Genomic DNA, 14,580 nt, shown 5'->3' on the forward strand with positions numbered 1-14,580 from the left:
TGCTTTTCTGTAGTCTAGTATTTCCAAATTCACAACAAACATTTACCTTTGGAATTTAGGGACAAAGAAGTAGAATTCTCAGAAATCCCCCAAATCATAAAAGTTACTCTTAAAATACTTCATTCTAAATACTGTTTTCCTCATTATTATAGATATCTGGAAAAACTTTGTTTGCTAAGTAGACATATTAAGCTTATTTTTACTTACAAAGAATTGTAGCATACAGAGAATATTTAAAGGACAGGAAGATGCCAGGGAACATACATTGGATAGTGTTCAAATAAATATAACATTTGAATAGCCTAGAGCAAGGTAAACAGAATATAGAATCAATCATGTCCAGAGCGTTAACTTATTTTGCTTCCAAAGTTTATTTCTCGGAACACCATAAGATTTGTATAAAGTGTGCTAGGTTGTTTATCAAATCATTTTATTTGCAAGAACTCACCATTAGCAGCTGATATGGCCAGATATACAGACGTAATGGCATCACAACAACCAAAAATAGGGCTAATTAGATGGTGACCGTTTCTCTCTGCTATGCTCCTGTCTCAGTTCTTGTAGCCTTCAACTCGGTATGTTAGTATTTGATGAAGTTGGATTCTTTCAAACTAGTGATGTCTCTATAATGGTAAGTGTTAATATTCACAGAATAATTACTTCTCATTTCCTCAACTGATTTTTCTAGGGATTATGGATTCAAAAAACATACATTTCCTAAGAAATACTGGGAGGGAATTCCCACATGGAAACACTGGTCTGTGTCCTAGCCCTAGCCTCTGCAGCATCATTCTGGGATGACAGTTTGTAATAGTGACCAAAACATGTAAGTTGGAGTTAAGGCAGATCCTAGAGATCAGTGAACTCCTGCAGATCTGTGGTGAGTAGTAAACAATATATATATACATATATATATATTTTTTTTTTAGACAGAGTCTCGCTCTATTGCCAGGCTATAGTGCAGTAGCATGATCTTGGCTCACTGCAACCTCAGCCTCCTGGGTTCAAGCGATTCTCCTGCCTCAGCCTCCCGAGTAGCTGGGACTAGAGGCATGCGCCACCACACCCAGCTAATTTTTGTATTTTTAGTAGAGACGGGGTTTCACCATGTTGGTCAGGATGGTCTCGATCTTTTGACCTAATGATCCGCCTGCCTCGGCCTCCCAAAATGCTGGGATTACAGGTGTGAGCCACCGTGCCCGGGAAACAATACATTTTTAAGTGCCAGACCAACTTACCACATAGATGTTTTAAAAAACTAACAAACAACTTTATTGTCGGCTACAGCAGCTTCTCTGGATCTACGGCCTACAAAGACTGACTGAACCTCTGAATGAAAGAGTAAGAGCATTAGGTTTAGAATCAGAGTTGGGTTCACATCCTAACTCTGCAATGTACTTTATGTGTTACATGTTCTTTGGTCTCAGGTTTCATCTGTAAAATGAGGATAACATTGCATTATAAGGATTAAATAATGTTAAGAACCTAGGACAATGTGTGGCAGAAACGGCCCTCTCCCCTCCCATTTCCTATAACAGTCAACCTTGACACCAGGGAAGAGGAAGGCCACCAAGAGCTTTCTGGTAACAGAAAACCACTCAATGAAGGCCAAAGACAGAACAATCTCCTTTGAGATTAGTCTCACTTTAAGAATATTCAAGGAAAAAAGTTGAATTTTGCCAATTCCATAAATCAAAAGTGAGTATGTACTGTAGAGAGAGCTTTAGTTATTTAAATACTTCTTAAAACATCAATTTGCCAAACAGGTGCAAGAGATTAAATAGATTCAGACATGCCCCTATCCTCAAGTAGCTTACAAGCTAGGAATACAAAGCTGACTGTGATGTACAAAGATGACAGGAATACCACGAAAGAAGAGATTACTGCCAACCACGGAAGCCAGGCCATATAAAGGAGCAACAACATTTCACAGGCATTCATGCAGAAGGGCATTCCAGGCAGAGGGGATGGCATGAACATAGCAATAACATCACACAGTATAGTGGAGCCATCCATTGCCCAGCGTGGGAGAGGAGATGCAGGGGATGATGACGGAAAAGGTGAGCTGAAGCAAGTTTATAAAAGCCAGAGCTAGAAGCAATACAGGCAGTCCATCTTGGGTCCCCAGTACATTTTAGGTAGGGTTTACTTTACACAGATTTGCATATATATCAGAACATGATCTGTTGTAAAAAGCAGGGACATCACCATTATCATTCTCTTTGTTCTTCTGAGGCAGTCCCTCAAAATCTCCATTGGAATCCTCTGGAATTTTCCAAAGGCCCCAGCCTAAAGTCCCTACAGGATCTTTGCAAAAGACTCTCAGAGATCCTCTTCCATTTGGTATTTGGGAGCACAAAGATCCAAGTATTACAGTAGTTATCAGCACTACAGCCTGCACTACCCACTTTCTGGACCTCTGCAGTTCAGTTTCCTGCAGTAATCTATAAAATGAAAACTGGCTCAGAGCGGTGGTTTACAAATCTTTAACAAAGAAAGCTTTTTAAAAATCCCCATGCAGGCAGTCTCCAAGGCACCTATTGTCAACCCCTGGGGCTCTGTGAAGCAAACCTGAAAGACACGGGTCTGTCCGATTCCCAGGGCTGTTTCTCTGCTCAAGTGAAAAGGTTAGTTTGGTGGGCTCAGAATCTACATCTTCACTGACAAAGCACCAGAATGATCTGATGTCTGTCATTCAGGCTAGGGAAGAGCCAAGACTTACTCCCAACCCATGAGGCTGTGCCAAAGTCCTAATATTCCCTGAGTCATACACAGGCTCATGGAGCCCATTCCTAGTCCCACCTCCTCAGAATTCAGGACCAACAAAATCTTCTTTAGCAAGGAGAAATAATCCTGCTGATCCATGAAATGCCACCATTAGCAATTTATCCTTTTGCTAAAGCAATTGCCAGTCCCCATAGGAGGAGGCATTCATCCCACAGTGTTCCAGGTAAACAAGGTCATGAGGGCCACTCCTCCCCATGAGAAGCAGCAGAGCAATTACATCCTAGGCACCTGAGGCAGGCCTACTGACTCAAGAAGATGACAAGTACAAGTCTCATCCTCACTGCTTCTTCCCCTCAGTCTCTACATATAACTATCCTCGTGCCCTTGTGCCCACTTATCCCCCTTAACCATGAAGCACTCAGAGACAAATTACACTGTGTTTTTGCTTGGCCTGACTGGCCCAGCCTTTTCTTCCAGCTTTAGGAGCCTCAGACCTTCAGCCTCTACAGGCCATTTAGCTCCTCTGTGCTGACAGGAACATGAAATCCAGAGATGCTGGGAGGTAGAAAGCAGCCTCCTCTTCCCCAGAGTGCAGCCGATGGAGGCTGGAGGCAGCTGCTAGAAGTAGCCAGCAGCATGCACAAAAAGCTTTCCCCACTCAGTCCTCTTCCATGCCTTCCTGAAGCCACTTTAAATACTGCACATCTCCTTAATCCACAGGGAGACTGAAGACCTCTGGGATTTCAAAAGGATATACAGCCTTTGGAGAGAAAGCAAAGCCCTATGAGTGACTATGGTTAGAATCAACTCATGTGATAAAACCCAAATGGCCAGCCTCAAGGGAGGCCCTCTGCAACCTGCCGCACCCCACCTATCTAGGCCCATGGCCTGTCACTCCCCAGCCTATGTTTCCCATCTGTCAATAAGTGGCCAGTTAGGCCAGATAGCTTTACAGTCTCACAGACATGGGTTCAAATTCTAACTTTGCCCCTACTAGCTGTCTGACTATGGACAAGTCACTTAGTTTTCTTTAAATGCTCCTATTTAAAAAAAAAAGGCCCTACATGACTGGGCTGCTGAGGATTAATTAACACAACATATACAAAGCACTTACCCAGTATACCAGCTGGCACTGTATGGCACTAAATGCTAGCTACTCTTTTTATTATTATCCTATACACATCACTTCCCAAAACAATCCCCCCTCCCCCAATATCTCTGTATTCTTTTGCCCACCTAGATTCCACCTGCTCCTGCTGATCAATAAAAAGTCTATTCTTGCTTAAAAAAAAAAAAAAGCCTCTCTGTCCCTCAAGGTCCAGTTCAACCACTGACCTTTCCCAAGGGATCTTCCCTGACAATCAAGGTCTACAGGAATCTATCCTCCTCTCCTGTTTCTTTCGCCTGTCCCTTGTCACACAGTGCAAGTTCTCTTCATTTTCTAGACTGAAGAAACATAAGGACTTGGGCCTTAGTTTCCCATCTGTCAAATAAGGATTATAATCCTCTGCCTCCTTTCTGCTGAATGAGGTATTTTAAAGTTCCCGTAACATGCTTAATAAATCACAGCATATGTATACATTCACATGTTGCTTCAAATGTATGCTTAAACATTCTGTACGTTGGGTGCCTGAGGATAATGAATTTTGTTAACTTATGTGTTTTTATAAGCAGACATACAGAATTCAAAGACATTTTTAACACATTAGTAATAAGAGCTGAGACTGATAAAGCATTTCATGTACAGATTTCACATATTAATTTCCATATGCATAACAACCCATTAGTATAATCCCCATTATACAGAAGGGGCAACTGAGGCACATGAAATATTCATATTTTCCAAGCACTATGGAACAAGTGGCAGGTGGGCAGCCAGGTTTCAAGGTAGGAGGTCCAACTCTCTTAACCCTGAAGCTATCCCTCACCAGTTAAATTTTAATTTCTCCACAGTACTGGCTCTACCAATGGTTCCTTACTCTCTCACCTCTGCTGAGGTGGTATCACGAGGGCCTCCTCTATAGCTAGTTTGAGGCCCAGAGGTAACTGTGTATTCACAGAATCTTAGTTCCCTAAGAAGTAAAGAAAAGGTTTCATCATCCATATAGGTGGTTTGCATCTGTGGCCCTACGTTAAAGTCAACCTGAGAAGGTTTAGGTGACCACATTAGGGTCATCTAAAAAGAAAGGTGCTTTTTAATACCACTATACTGGATCCCCGCCCTGGCCAAATTAAGTCGAAATCTGTGAGGTGGGGCCTAAATTGGTAGTTTGAAAAATGTGTCCAAGTGATGCTAATACATAGCAGCCAGTGATGAGAAACACTGGTTTAGACCAGTGCTTCTCAAGATTTAATGTGCACAGAAATCACCTGGGGGTCTTGTTAAACTATAATTTGATTCAGTAGGTCTGGGGTGAGAAGCAGATGCTACAGTTCTTGAAAGCTCCCAGGTGATGCCAATTCCAAAAATTCCACTTTGAATGATAAAGGTTTATACTAGAGGTTCTCAAAGTGAAGGTCCGCTGACCCCTGGGGATCTCCAGGACTCTAGGGGGTCCATGAGGTCAAAACTACTTTCATAACGATATTATTTTATTATTTATCCTTTTACTATGTTGACATTTGCACTAATGGTAAAAACAACAACAACAACAACAACAAAAAAACAGGCCGGGTGTGGTGGCTCACGCCTATATCCCAGCACTGTAGGAGGCCGAGGCAGGTGGATCACTTGAGTCCAGGAGTTGAAGACCAGCCTGGCCAACGTAGCAAAACTCTGTCTCTACCAAAAAATAAAGACAAAAAAATAATTAGCCGGGCATGGTGGCGGACACCTGTAATCCCAGCTACTTGGGAGGCTGAAGCAGGAGAATCGCTTTAACCCGGGAGACAGAGGCTGTAGTGAGCTGAGATCATGCCGCTGCATTCCAGCCTGGGCAACAGAGTGAGACTCTGTCTCAAAAAAAAAAAAAAAAAGAAAAGAAAAAAAATAGGTAAAACTGCTGGCATTTTAGCATGAGTTGAGACAGTGACAATAACCTGTACTCGTTGTCATTATATTCTTTACTGCCACACAGTTGGATTTCTAAAAAGTCAGTTTCACTTAGCATCTCTGATAAAGTGGGCAAAATTACTACTTTCATTAAATTTCAATCCTTGTGTTCATGCCTTTTCAATATTCTGTGTGACAAAACACTTCTAGGAAATACACATAGAGCACTTCTACTACATGCCTAATTTCACTGTGTGTCTAATTGTTTTAGTACAAGCTAAACTTTTCTTGTTTTTTGGTGGAACACCAATTTTACTTTCAAGCCTGAGTAACCATAATTTGTCATTTCTACAAATTATAGTTACTTCAGGCTTGAGTATTAGGTAGACACTTCCTCAAATATGAATAAATTAAGCCCACCACTGAAAGACAATTTACATCATTTATGGCCAATGATAAAATTGATGTTTTCAAGCAAAACTCTGAATTTTGAAAGACCTGAATTTATCACCATGAGCTTAAAAGTGTCCCAGAACTTAAAGATGTTTCAGAGGAGATCCAGCTGTCTTATTAAGTCAGAATCTTCTAAAATGTAAAATGTCATTCTTCTAATTTTTTTTGTCTTTAGGAAATATTACTTTCCTTAAAAATGCATTATTTATGTTAATATGTAATGGTTTTTATCATTTTAAATGAAATAAAAATATTTTTTATATTCTGTTATAGTTTCTAAAACAGTAAACTTTTATATAACCCATAAACAAAGCCCTTTTGGGTCTCAATTTTTAAAAGTGTAAAAGGGTTCTGAGACCAACATTTTGAAAGCCATTGGTTTAAACTATCTTATTCTAGACCCCCATTATACAGATGGAGAATCTGAGAGTCAGAGAGGGACAGGGACTTGCCCAGAGTCACACAGAAGGTGGCTGGCTGGGCTCCAGGTCTCCAGCTTTTTTTTCAAGGTCATTCCCTTAGTCACTTGGCTGGTCCTATGGTAAAGGAGTGAGAAGAGATGCCAACCTTACCTGATGTAGATGGACAGCATGAAGTCTTTGTCTTCATGAACTATAGATGAAAACAAACAAAACCCAAAAAATGCTGCTTTAGGACCTGATCCCCAGTGCTGCCACTGCTCATTCATCTGGCCATTTAGGAGACAGCTTTCCTCTGGGGTCACCAGGCCCTGTCACTAGCTTACAAATGAACCAGGGCATCTTATGTGGGGAAACACCTCAATCAGTTATCTCTGCTAACTTTTAATTGGAACCTGGAACAAGGCCATGGTCTCACTCACTCCCCTATCAAGACCTCCTATGGGCCGGGTGCGGTGGCTCACGCCTGTAATCCCAGCACTTTGGGAGGCCGAGGTGGGCAGATCACCTGAGGTCGGGAGTTTGAGACCAGCCTGACCAACATGGAGAAACCCCATTTCTACTAAAAATACAAAATTAGCTGGGTGTGGTGGTGCATGCCTGTAATCCCAGCTACTCAGGAGGCTGAGGCAGGAGAATCACTTGAACCCGGGAGGTGGAGGTTGCAGTGAGCTGAGATCACACCATTGCACTCCAGCCTGGACAACAAGAGTGAAACTCCATCTCAAAAAAAATAAATAAATAAAGACCCCCTATGCTCACATCCTCACTCACTAACAGGATGTCAGTGGCTTCTATTTTTCCCTCCCAAAAGTACCCGGAGAAGGGAACAAAACCAAATTATGATGCTCCTAAGAAGAGCTCAGTGAACTGTCAAACCTGGCCCACCTAAGTGACCTACTGAGGAGAAAACTTTAAAATCTTTCCAAGCCTATATAAACAAGTCTAGAGTTGACCAAGGCCTCACATGTCATCTGGTCCAACGATTCCAATGCATGCATCTTGCATTTGCCTGAACATTTCTGGAGGTGGGAGGTTCATCATCTCTTGATGAAGCCCATCTAACTTAAAGGTTTTCACAAGATGCTTTTTCTTATAGTGTGCCAACATCTGCCACCTAGATTTTTCCCCAACTGGCCTCATCAAGAACCACCCCAGGACAGCCCTGCAGAAACTCCTATGTCTTCTCTGCTTGAGGTCTTCCAATGCTCATCCTACACACTGGTGCTATTTTGATCACTGACTTTCCAAGGCGAGTGCCCATGAATGAATAACTAAAAACACAGAAGACTGCAGTGAAGAAGTAAGCCTTATAGTTATGGAAACTTTTAGGTGCTGAAAACAAAGCAATGATGATCAAAAGACAGTATAAGAACACCATCAAGGGAAAGGAAAGACATTTACCCTGAGAAGATCAACAAGGGCAAATCTAGATGACCAAGGCCACTGGCCCTTCCTGTGTCACAGGACTGTGGCAAAAGAATACATCACGAGAAAGGATGGGCATATAAAGGAAATAATAGGATGAAATTCTATTCAATTTCCCAACACTGGTTCCCAGACTGGCTAAATGTGACTCATCTATACAAGTCTTTAAAAATTCAGAGACCTAGGCCCCATCCTCCGAGCAACTAATTGAATAGATTGAGGCTGGAGTTCAGGGATAGACAGCATGGCCAAATTTGGGAACTATGACTATAGACTGTGTGAGCCACTGAGGAAATGACATCACTGGGGAGAAAAAGGTAGCTTTCATTATATAGCTACATTTATATGACCTTGAGAATGTATATTATGTCTCTCTTTTGAGGGCATAAGGGAGAGAGGGAAGGAGATGAGAAACATGATCATCAGGGAAAGGAAGACGTAAGACAAATCCTGCACAGCTAGTGTCAGGATGCTAAAGTATTGTGATGAGGGAAATGGTGCAGACCAGGCTTCTAAAGTGAAATTGTTAATGAAATGAAAAGCAGACAATACCCAGAAGCAGCCTGTCATATATGCTAAACTCTCTGTTTTCTGGAGAATCCAAAAGCATTGGAAACCGTTTTCTCTGATACCCCTAGTTGGTTTACTCGAGGATAAAATGCCCAGACTTCCTAACAGCAGGCTAATTGATTTAACCAAAGAATGTGCAAACAAGATACACTGTTCCTAAATTATGTAGTTTTTCCTTCCTTCTCTATACAGACTATTTTTGCTCTTGTTGGACGACATCCCACTGATCGATCTCCTCTGAATAAAAATCAACGCTGAAATGGACTGTTGATTATCTAAACGCCTTTGAGTTATTCTGACAATTCCTTTAATTCAGTGTTCTTTACACCAGCCAGGACCTGACCCTAGCACTCCCCACACTCCCCCGACTCCCCCTCCAATGGCGACAGCAAAACTCACAGTGAAGATGCCTTCAGTAGAATGTTCACAGAGGCAGTCAGCTCCTTATCCAGCATGGCCCTGAAGCAAAGGCACAGGGTGACAGTTAACTAGGGCAAGTCCCAGGGTCTCAAGAGAGGGGAAGTGGATGGGGTTCCAGGGAATTACCCAGGAAATCTGACTCAAGTAGACAGGCTTTTAGCATACCCCTCCCCTTACATCCTCCCTGCTCAAACCAGCACATTCCATAACTACCAGGCACCAAACCGCTGAAGATAAGCTGTTGGTAAGTCCTTCTCTGGGTTAGGAGAGAAGCAGGGAAGCACCTATGGGAAGGCAGTTTGAATAACAGGCCCAGTCTGCTTAGAGAGTGGGAGTTAACACTGAACCAAAAATAAGAAGACCTAGGTTCCATTCCCTGTCCTGCAGTAACATGGCTGTGTGATCTTAAGTTCCTTCCTTCATTCCAGTAAGTATTCAAGCACCTACTCTGAGATAGGCATTTTCCCACCTCTCAACTTGAATCTCCTGTTGGTACAAGAGGATTGGTTTAGTTGGTGGTTTCCAACCTTTTTCACCACCAAGAACTTCTTTTATTATGCCACCTTCTGCTGTTAACTGTCAGAGATGCATCTGGTTGATGGGTGCTTTGATTTGTAGATACCCATGTGACCACACAGAGCTGATACAACTCCAAAGCAAAAGCAAAAAAAGAATAATATCCTGTGTTCATTTTGGCAAATACAAGCTCTTTTCACTTGTTATTAAAGGTTTCTACCACAGCCCTAACAGCATAGTCATCTCCTTTACAGACCTCTAAGATTTTTTGTCTGACTCCAGGCTGAAATCCCTTGTCAGATGTTTTTTGTTTGTGTGTGTGTTTGTTTTAGAGACAGAGTCTTGCTCTGTCACCCAGGCTGGAGTGCAGAGGCACAATCATAGCTCACTACAGCCTCGAACTCCTGGGCTCATGCAGTCCTCCCACTTTGGTGTCCCAAGTAGCTAGGACTACAAGCATGCACCACCATGCCTGGCTAACCTAAAACAATTTTTTTTTAGAGATGGGGTCTCATTTTCTGGCCCAGGCTGGTCTCAAACTCTTGGCCTCAAGTGATCCGCCTAACTCAGCCTCCCAAAGTGCTGGGATTATAGGTATGAGCCACTGCGCCTGGCCCAGATCACCTTTAATATTACACTGGATTTCAATCTCAGTCTCTGATTGCTGTGCATAAAATTGGTGAACACAATAAATCGAGTCTGAACTAGTACACGTGTCATAGAAATAGCACCATCAGTGCAAGGAAGAAGTGTTCCCAACCATGCAAACTGCAAGCCCTGAGTCTGGCAGGCCCTGACAAATCTTCCTCAGATCTCTTGACAGCCAAAGGTCTCCATTCCATGAAGTGCTTGGACCCTGCCAAACAAACCTTATCTGAGCCCTGCTCCCTGCTCCCTCCTTCCCTCAGCTGCTGCCAAGAGAACTGACCTACTCTCTCTTCCCTCAGGTTGAACACTGCTGAATTTAAGGGCTCCATATTAATGTGACATTACCACCACCATCATCGTTCCCTTGGAAAGTTCCAAGAGGTAAGTTCCTTACTGTGAGGAGTGACACATGGCATGAATCTGTATATGCAATTGCTGCAAGTCTTACTCAATCACCCACTGAGAAATTACATTTTAGTGGTTCTGGAGGCAGCATGCAAACACAGACAGAGTTACACCTCTAGAAAAAAAAAAATCCCATTGTCTCACAGGCCTTTCCTAATCTCTTTGAGAGTGTAGACTCCTTGGGGACTGATCACAGCAACCCCACCTTTGGTGAAAGATTACAGAACTGTTGAGCACTGGGTTATTCAAAAAGCTCATAGGGCTATAAAAAGAGAGTTGACTGAATGTAATTTTAAATCACAAACACATACACACGCATACACACACACACACACACACACACGACCAGCAGTGAGTCATCCATGGGAAGCCCAGGTTCTAGGAAAGCAGAAGACAGATGTGTAGAGCTACTAGATCTCTATAAACTGCAGCCATCACAGAATACTGGCTCACAGACCAGATGCATAGATCAGCTCTCACAGCATTTTTTAAAATTCTTGATTTTGTTAACAAAAATAAGAGTCAGAAAAAAAAATTTCTTTTTCTGTCCCTCCGTCGACCAGGCTGGATTGTGCAGTGCCACGATCTCGGCTCACTGCGGCCTCAACCTCTGGGGCTCAAGTGACCCTCCCACCTCAGCCTCCCAAGTAGCTGGGTCCACATGTGCACGCACTATGCCTGGCTAAATTTTATTTATTTATCGTAGAGTCGAGGTCTTAATATGTTGCACAGGCTGGTCTCGAACTCATAGGTTTGACTGGTCCTCCCACCTAGGCCTCCCAAAGTGCTGAGATTACTGGCATGAGCTACCACACCCAGCTAACAAAATTTCCCATTAGGATATTTCACAATAAAAAAATACAAAGTATCTAACATCTTGAGGAAAAAAATGAGTCCTACAACATTGGGCCTGCACTCCTATAGGGTCACATTTAGCTAGAGCTTAACAGCAGCTACTCCCTCTAGGCATGAAATTCGCTTCTCTTCAACACAGATCCCATTACTCTTTCTTCCTTCCCAACCTCTAGAAAGCAAAGGGTTGCTATCTACGATTATCCTTCATTGTTACACCCCAGTCCACTTCACTCATTTAAGTTACCTGCCTATAGGCATTTATGTTTGTAACCCTGGCCTAATCCAATTCCCTTATACATCAAACTGGAGCCCAGAGAAAGACTCCTCTCAGGCCAGATACGGAGTTGTCAACAGAGGACAATAGGACCCATGTCTGCTAACTCAACATTCAGGATCTTGACCTAAGCCCCTACAGATTTGTCTAGTTAAGAACACACCTGTCAATAAAGGGATCTAAGAACATTGCCAGGAACCAGAATTGAACTGAACCAGAACGAGAAGTAGCAGACTAAACTTTCAAGAAGACTAATGAAGAAATAACACTACACTAGAGCTGAAAGACCTGGTCCCAGCATTGGCTCTGCTGCTAAAGGTGGGGTTCCTGCCAGCTACCATTTGTTGGGCCCTCCCCACCCGGCACCCACTTACTCTTTTTCCACAAATCCTGGGAACTAAGCTGGTTTGCTTCTCTTCTACCCAAATCATTAATTAAAAATACAAAACAGAACAGGTTGAGGTGAGAGCTCCACAGCCACATCACTAAAGACTCCACTTAAGACTTTCAGTTCAACTTGCTGGATTGAACAAATACGGCAACCTCCCACTTTTACACCAAACACTAGAAATGACAGAAAATGCTTAATACTCAGCCATGCTAGAATACTATAAGAACACTTTGTGTACCAGCAACTATGAAGAAGCACCAAAGAATAAAAGGCAGCCCTGACACATGCGTGGACATGCAGGGGTACGGCCACAGATGACGGCAACATTCCATGTCTGGAGGCAGTGGAAACCAGAGCAGGCAGGAACATGGAAGCAACCATGAAGGTGAAGACTTGAGAGTGCCACAGCAGGAGCAGGTGGAACCCTCAAATCTCCCATGGACCAAGCAGCAGTAATGGGATATCTGTCTCTAGAAAGGAGCAGAGTGTGGAAGCTTTGGCCAGAGAGGCAAAGCAGTGTCCTAGTGGCTGTTGACAGACAGAGAAAAGAGAAAGAATTATGCCCAGAAGACTACCAGTAGCTAAGGTACCCCAGCCAGCAGTATGCCCCCACATCTACCCTCACATTGAAAACAGTGCTGCCCAATGCAAACTCCTTGCAGCTGTTCCTGCATCTCCAAACAACCATAACCAAAAAGATGAAGGGTTGTGATGAAGAATCACAAAGTATTTGAGGGAAGACAAACAACAAACAAGACTCAACAATTTCAGAAGAGGACCAATTAAAAGAACATTGAAAACCAAGATTTTAAAGTAAGTATGGTTAAGATCCACAGAAAGATAAGGCAAGGTTACTACATCCATAATAAAATAAGAGCAGATGATTATGAAACAAGAGCATTGTATTATTTTAAAACTTAGGAAGCTTAAAAATTAAAACTATAATTGCTTAAATAAAAAACTCAATAGACAGGTTCAGTAGCAAAACAGGCACAACTGAAAAACAAGAGATGGGAGATTGGGCACAAAACTTCTCCCAGTATGCAGAATAAAGGAACAGAGATAGAAAAATATAAAAGTTCAGTCATGGAGGACAAATTCAGAAGTTTTAACTATCTATATAATAGGAGTTCCAGGAAAATGACACAGAAATAATAGAGAATATTTAACAAATGAATAGCTGAATATTAAAGATAAAGAGAAAAGCCTAAAAAACTATCACAGAGAAGCAGCATTACCTAACAAAGGAATGAGACCCCCTATTAACAGGCGACTTCTCCTCAGCAACCTTGGCTGCAAGAAGGCAACTGAGACCCTGTCTCCAAACTGACACTGAGCCATTTACCTGAACTGGCCTTTCAACCAGTTAGAAATCAGTCATGTGTTCCTTTCCTTCCAGTATCTAACCTCACAGATATCCAATATCTAACCTCACAGATTACAGGCCTGTAATCCCAGCTGTTCAAGAGGCCGAGGCAGGAGAATTGCTTGAACCCGGGAAGTGGAGGTTGCAATGAGCTGAGATTACTCCATTGCACTCCAGCCTGGGCGACAGAGCGAGACTCTATCTCAAAACAAACAAACAAGCAAACAACAAAAAAAAACTGCTTATAAAATGTAAGACCGTGTCATTCAAGAGCAAGTAGTCTCTTGTCAACTACCAATGTAAACTCGGAAAACCTCCATTTGTTATTGAAGAACTTAGTATCTATAAAAGAAATATGGTTAGGGAAAATGAGGCTGAGTAGTCCTAAGAAAACCTTTATATTTTAAGTCACTAAAATCAAGACCATGATCTTTTATACCTGTTACATTAATAATAATGGAACTGTTAATGACCATTTACCTCAGATCCTGAGATGATTTCCTGAGCTGATGTCCCCAAGTTTAGCTCAGGACCCTGCAGAGTTTAAGCTCAGTCAATGTTTGTTACATGACTAAATGATAGGGATGTGTGGCTGGTGATGAAAAGGATGATGGTAGTTATGAAAGTGATGTTGGGGTATCAAGGGAAGGATGGCCTCTGGAACCTCTTTGTCCTTCAACTCAGGTACCTCTACTCTCTCCAGATTCACTTCGAAGGTTACATTCCAAAGGTTCAATTTCACATTAATGGCTTGGACAGTTTCTTCAGACATAACAAGACTCTGAGTGCCATGCCACAGGATCCAGGCTTTTCTTCTGGCAGCTTATCCTCCATCTTCTCCTGCTCCTTATCGGATCCTGATTCAGATTTCCCCTCAGACTCAGATTCTGTATCCATCACCTTCACCTAAATGACATCCTCTTTTTCATGTCTTCCTTCTCTTTCTTCAAGTCCTTTGCTTTATTTTGAAGGTTCTTTTGCATCTCTTCATAGGTATAAGCAATTTACTGAAACCTTTTAAAAGTCAAGCTTCAATCCAGGAAAGGATCCATATGAATTGTAGCATCAATGAGGTCTGAGGTCTAGCATCAGACAGCATTCAATTTCCTCTGCAAA

At 42.3% G+C, this 14,580-nt stretch overlaps 1 long non-coding RNA gene across 2 annotated transcripts; it reads right to left on the reverse strand.

The window, feature by feature from the left end:
• Nucleotides 1-352: 352 nt before the first annotated feature.
• Nucleotides 353-14,079, reverse strand: LOC129478953 (uncharacterized). 2 transcript variants are annotated; one of them, XR_010119988.1, is made up of 4 exons: nt 13,945-14,079; nt 8,989-9,048; nt 6,745-6,784; nt 353-3,487 (listed from the first exon to the last, which is right to left on the reverse strand). It is a non-coding gene; the product is annotated as an uncharacterized lncRNA (long non-coding RNA). The 2 variants fall into 2 exon arrangements; XR_008656513.2 differs by having other exon boundaries at nt 353-6,784.
• Nucleotides 14,080-14,580: the final 501 nt, after the last annotated feature.

The sequence above is a fragment of the Symphalangus syndactylus genome, chromosome 3 (genome assembly GCF_028878055.3).
Source record: "Symphalangus syndactylus isolate Jambi chromosome 3, NHGRI_mSymSyn1-v2.1_pri, whole genome shotgun sequence".
NCBI classification, from domain to species: Eukaryota; Metazoa; Chordata; class Mammalia; order Primates; family Hylobatidae; genus Symphalangus; species Symphalangus syndactylus.